The 6,197-nt window shown below is 50.1% G+C and overlaps 2 long non-coding RNA genes across 2 annotated transcripts; one reads left to right on the forward strand and one right to left on the reverse strand.

The window, feature by feature from the left end:
* The first annotated feature begins 363 nt into the window (after nt 1-363).
* LOC121026398 (uncharacterized) lies at nt 364-3,231 on the forward strand. Its single transcript, XR_005788349.1, has 2 exons — nt 364-1,091; nt 2,642-3,231. It is a non-coding gene; the product is annotated as an uncharacterized LOC121026398 (long non-coding RNA).
* LOC121026397 (uncharacterized) lies at nt 2,636-5,862 on the reverse strand. Its single transcript, XR_005788348.1, has 3 exons — nt 5,848-5,862; nt 3,062-3,066; nt 2,636-2,823 (listed from the first exon to the last, which is right to left on the reverse strand). It is a non-coding gene; the product is annotated as an uncharacterized LOC121026397 (long non-coding RNA).
* Nucleotides 5,863-6,197: the final 335 nt, after the last annotated feature.

Here is a 6,197-nt window from a genome sequence, read left to right on the forward strand (position 1 = left end):
GGCGGGCAGTAGCTCGCCTGTGTGTCCCTTCCCACCACGTGGCTGCTAAAGACGTCCCCTCTCGTGCACGAAGGTAAAACGTGCTGACAGCTTGCCGAGGGATGTGTTCTGCCTAATCATATGTATTTTGACTCTCATTTGTCCATTTAAAAAAATTTTTAATGTTTGTTTATTTTTGAGACAGAGAGACACAAAGTGTGAGCAGGAGAGGGGTAGAGAGAGAGGGAGACACAGAATCCGAAGCTGCTCCGGGCTCCGAGCTGTCAGCACAGAGCGCCACATGGGGCTCGAACCCACGAACCATGAGATCATGACCTGAGCTGAAGTCGGATGCTTAACCGACTGAGCCACCCAGGTGCCTCATTTACTTTCATTTATTTAATTTAAAGGGTATATGATTTAATTTTTAATCAGGTAAAATTTGCCTAACACAAAAGTTTGCCATTTTACCCATCAAAAGGGCACAATTTACGTGGCTTTTCCTATTTCTCGGTCTGTGTAGCTCTCACAACCACGTGGCCCTGAGTGTTTTCCCCGTGGCAAAAGAAACCAGGTACCCATGATGCAGTGCCCACATCTGCTGAACCTTACTTCCTAGAAGGGCCTCTCCGCCTTCTGTGTGGTTGGATTTCCCTTCTGTCACGCATTCCGTGTAGGCCTGTAAGCCCACAGGCCGCGGCCTTCTCGTTGGCCTTATCTCACTGAGCTCATGCTTTCAGGGCTCACCCACGTGGCCACGCAAATCAGAACTGCCTTCCTTCTGACAGGTGACAGGTATTGTATGGTAAGGGTACCATGTATTTGCTTCTTCAGTCATCAATTTGCAGACATTTTTGGTTCTTGTGAATAATGCTGTTGGAAACACGTGCGTGCAAGTTTTGTGTGAACACGTTTTTCCGCCCATGCATTCCCAGGCGTGGAAGGACCGAGTCATGTCAGGACTTTCTGAGGAGCTGCCAGACTCTTTCTACAGCATGTATGACAGCTTCTACTTCTCCTCCCCTCACCAACACTTGGGGCTCCCGCAAACAAGTCAGAGCCGCTCCAGTGACTGTCAGTGCTGTGTCCTTGTGGCCTGGCGCGGGTCCTTGGTGAGCGCTGCCACGAGAACCCTTCTCACCTGCTTGGGGGTCGTTCATGGGCCTGCAGAAAGTCTGGTCAAGCCCTTGTCCTTTTACTCATCGGGCTGTTTGTCTCCTGGTTGAATTGTAACAGTTCTTTTACATTCCGAACACCAGTCCCTTATCGGATATGGGAATTGCAAGAATTCTCTCCTAGTTTTCTGGTCGCCTTCTCACTTTCTTGAGAGAGTCCTCTGAGGCACAAACGTGTTAATTCACTGACGACGTGCGATTTATCCATTTTTGTTTGTTGCTTGTCTCATGTTTAAGAAGCCCGTTGCCTAATCGAACCGTTTTGTCTGTGTAACCGTTTTGTAGTTTTAGCTCTTATATTGGGTCTTTGAAACATTTTGAGTTAATGTTTGTATACTTCGCAAGATAAAGGTCCATCTCCATTCCTTTCAGCATGGATGTCAGTTGCCCAGCGCCATTTTGGAAAGGTATTGGCCCCCTCGTTGAATGTCAGTCGACCATAAAGTACAGGGTTATTACTGGACTCTAAATTGTATTCCGTTGGCCTGTATGCCTGTCCTCACGCCAGTGCCACACTGTCTGGATCACTACGGCTTCATAGGAAGTTTTGAAATCACCAAGTGCAGGCCTCCATCTTTGTTCTGATTTGTCCAGATTGTCTTGGCCTGATGATTCCATGTGAATTTTAGGATCCACTTGACCCTTTCTGGAAAGAAAAAAAAAAAGAACAACAAAGAACGCAGTGGGAATTTTGATGGTGATTACATCAAAACTGTAGATAAATTTGGGCAGTATTGCCATATTAACCGTGTCAAGAATTCAGGGGTGCGCACGTGGGTTGGCTTTTGTTTATTTATGCCTCTTTGATTCCTCTCAGCAATCATCTGTAGCTTCCAGCACACCAGTCTTGCAAGTCTGTGGGTAAATTTCTTACCAAGCATCTTAGGGTTATGATGCTGTTGTAAATGGAACTGTTTCCTTGGTTACATCATAGGGTTGCTCGTTGTTGGTGATTTGCATGTGTTGCTTTTGTCCCCTGCAATTTTGCTAATCTCTTCAATTTTTTTAGTGATTTTGTTAAGACTGTCTATTATAAGGTCATGTCATCTGCATGTAGAGATAGTTTTAGTTTTTCCTTTTCAATCTGGATGCCCCCACTTTTCATTTTCTTGCCTTGTTGCCCTGATTGGAACCTTTAGTCCAATGTCGGCTGCACGTGGAGTGAGCACACATTATCGCCTCGTTCTGGATCTTAGGGGAAAGCGTTCAGTCTTTCATCATGGAGTGTAACGTCAGCTGTGAGTTGTCCATAGACGTCCTTTATCAGGTTGACGAATTTCCCTTCTATTTCTAGGTGTGTGTGTGTGTGTGTGTGTGTGTGTGTGTGTGTTATCATGAATGGTTGTTGGATTTTGTCAAATACTTTTTCTGCAGGAACTGAGATGATCACATGGTGTTTTTTCTTCATTCTTTTAATATGGAGTATTATACTGATTGATTTTTTTTAAGTTGAAGGAGAGTTGACACACAATGTTAACTGGTTTCAGGTGTACAACATAGTGATTCCACAAGCCTGTCCGTTATGCTGGGCTCAGCACAAGTGTAGCTGCCATCTGTCACCACACAACATATGACAACGTCATTGACTGTATCCCCTATCCTGTGCTTTTCATCCTCGTGACTCACTCATTCCATAAGTGGAAGCCTGTACCCCCCACCTCCCTTCCCTCTGACAACGATTTTGGCGTCATTGGCCTTCTGCGTGAGAACCTTTGTGGTGGGGCCAGCCAGGTGCGGACATGGACATCAGCTGACCTGGTGGCAGACCCGCCCACGTAAGCAGGGTTGAATAAGATCACCAAGTCAGAGCTCTGAGTGGGCCCAGTACCAATGCATTAGAGGACACAGTGGAACGTTCCAGATCAGAGAGGCCCTTTGTATCCCCGCCATGTGCCGGAGCTCCCAACATTCTCTCTTCTGGGACCCTTTGGAGAAGGCAGAGGCTTCTGTGGGGCAGACACTCAGCATCAGCGTGGAAAAACTTCCCTCTACCCTTCAAAAACTATTTTGGCTAAGTTGACATGAGAACGATTAACAGGAGAAAATAAAATTTAATTTTGTATGTTTAGAAACCCCACATACACGAGAGGTTCAAAAACAGGAAGGTCTATGCCATCTAGAGCACGGGAATGGGTTAGGGTCAGGGTCAGGGTCAGGGTCAGGGTTAGGGGTGAGGGTCAAGGTGTGGGTGAGGGTTAGGGTTAGGGGCTTTGGCTTCAAGAGAAGGGCAGTAAGTGTAGATATGTTTGCCCTGGCATACAGAGGGGTCACTCAGATAACATTCATCCTCGGTAAATGCTCTCATTCTGTGAAAAACCTTCAACATGGGTTCTTTTAGGCAGTTACCAGAGAGGCAAGAGTTTTGGGGTTCACCATCTGAGATGAGCGGCTGCGGTCCGGATGCTGAAGGGTGCTCTGACTCCTCCCTCCCCTGGCAGTTTCGATTTCTCCAAAGTTTCTATTTCCTAGCTTTCAAAAGTTGTAAACTGGCTGGGTACCAGGAGGGTGGATGAGGGACAGAGTGTCAGGTTACACGAGGGCAGGGCTTGACGCTGAGGAGGTAGGGGGAGCTTCCTGTCCTGGCACTCAAGTCAGGCCGGGTCAGCTGCTATCCCACTTCCCTATTGAGGGGTGTGTGTGTGGGGGGGGGGGGGCCCTGGAGACTTTCCCTCAGCCCTGGGCTCTCCCCACCGTCTACCTGCTTTGTTGGGTCTCAGCTTTTTAACAACCAGTGTTGTGCCTGGACCTGCCCTGGTGGTTCCTAGGATTGCAAGAAACCCTCCAGCTATGACTCTCAGGAAACTCTGAAAAACTTTAAAAATATCAGGCCTGGAAATCACACAGCACAGGTGTGGCCACAAAACAAGTTCAGGGTGTGGGTTGGAGGGAGGGGGATGTAGAGGGGGAAGGGAAGAGGGAGAAGGAGAGAGCGCATGTGAGCTGCCAAAACAGAACCCCAGGAAGTTAAAGCACAGGAAAAGAAAAGACAAGCGGCCCAAATAGTCCATTATCAGAACCAATCAAGATGTGTCGCAGCTGGCCATGCACATCATGTTGTTTGCGTGCTCTCAGTGTGTTCACTGGAGACAGCCATCTTCGAAATGGGAACCTCTGCAATAAATGACTGAGTCAGGCACTTGTATTATTACATAGAAGGGAGGAAGGCAGGCAGGAAGGGAGGAAGGCAGGCAGGCAGGCAGGCAGGAAGGAAAGGAGGAGGGAAGGAAGGCAGGAAAGGAGGAAGGAAAGAAGGCAGGCAGGAAGGCAGAAAGGCAGGAAGGGAGGAAGGAAGGATAAGGAAGGAAGGAAGGAAGGAAAGGAGGAAGGAAGGGAGGAAGGAAAAAAACCCATCAAGGGCTTACCTTCATTCCCCCACACCAGACCCAAGCCTTCCGGAAGGTGCCGGAGTCCAGCCCCAGCAGGTCCGGGGGTTCCCGAAGGATGAACGGCATCGGCGAGAATAAGAAATGGACACGACAGCAGTGCGTCCGACTGGCCGCCTTACCGTGGCAAGCCTGGCGTTATATGTGTTAGCGATTTCCTTGTAGCGTGCGTCACCTACGCTTCTCGGCTTTACCTAATTCTAAACACGTTCCTTTGTGTAATCGCCCATCAAGGAACCTCATGGTTATTTTCTTGTAACGTTCCCTCCTGGCCTTTGCTTATCGAGTAATTTCTTCATATTATTTTCATTATGTATCTACGTTTATTTATTTATAGTCTATAAAGCATTTGCTTTGCTATTTTCGTGAAAGGTCCTCTAGCTCTCAACACCTCGAGTGGAACGTTTACAGGGACATGACTTCTTCATTGTTCCTTTGAACTGTTTGCGGTAGAAGGAACAAAAGTATTCGCTTTGGTCTGGGGTGCCTGGAGGGAGCCAAGAGGGCTGGGAACCCACACCTTATGCGCTCCCAGAGAGACAACGTATACCCGGGAACTAATGAACCATTCTGTACCTTAACCCACCGGGTCCAGTTACCATCTGGAATGCCTCCTGGGGGCCAAGTGGGCCTAGGGGTTGGAGCAACTCATAGCCATAGAGACATTGCTTTGTTGCCGGAGTGGGGCTTTCGAACCCGTGTGCCCCCCTCCCTGGCTGGGAAACATATGGGGCTATCCTTCCTTTAGGTAGGGGACGGGCAGGCGGGGGTGGCACTGGCTGGATAGAAGGTTTCTTTTTTGTCCTGGGGGTCATCCCCAGAAAATATCCCCGAGTTTGCCCCCATGGGTTTCTTTTGCATCATCAGTGCCAATTGGACCATGGGGATGGCCATGATGAGTAAGAGGAGGGATACCAGTAGCTTCCCATTCGGAGGGTCGCTGTGCGTTGCCCTTCCGCCGGCTGCCCAGGCTGTGCCATCAGGAAGGCTGGATGGATCGGCTCCCGGCATGGAAGGCCTCACTGTCCACATGCGTGGCTCCTCCACCAAGGGACCCAGGGGTTCGTGGCTGGGAGCTTCTGGGAGCACATCTGTCCTCCCTACCCTCATCCCCAGTCAGGACTGAACAGGGCATCTCAGGAGTCCTGCCAGTCTGTCTCCCTCCTGGGATCTGTCCACGCAAAGCCGGAGAGAGAATATTCCCTCCCAAGTGCTCTTTGGAAAAACTTGGGATGCCTCCCACCTGCGCGGCCCTGCCCATCTCCCTCTACCCCACCAGCTGGCCAGCCAACACCACCCCCACCTCCCACTGCCCACCCCCACCCAAGCACCGCCTACCTCCAGGAGACCCAGGACGCCTTGGCCAGGTCGGTGCCAGAGCTGGAGGGGGGCTCCGAGGACCAGGGCTGTGCAGCGCTGGGCCCCTGCAAGCCCACGGTCAGTACCCAGGACCTTACTGCATGATGCCTCGGCCCTCACCTGTGATTTGCAAAAGCTGGACATCAAGAGTGTTTGTTGGCTACAAGAGAGGGTCACCTGTCTAGCAGGACCGTAGACCCAGGTCACTGCAGCTCAGATGGGGTTATGCCCAATAGGACCGTCCTTTTTGAGAGCTGCCTGATCTGGGAATGTGAGACCCACGCAGCCCATCCGGTGGGGA

The sequence above is a fragment of the Herpailurus yagouaroundi genome, unplaced genomic scaffold (assembly GCF_014898765.1).
Source record: "Herpailurus yagouaroundi ecotype Mexico unplaced genomic scaffold, PumYag 93704, whole genome shotgun sequence".
Lineage (NCBI taxonomy): Eukaryota > Metazoa > Chordata > Mammalia > Carnivora > Felidae > Herpailurus > Herpailurus yagouaroundi.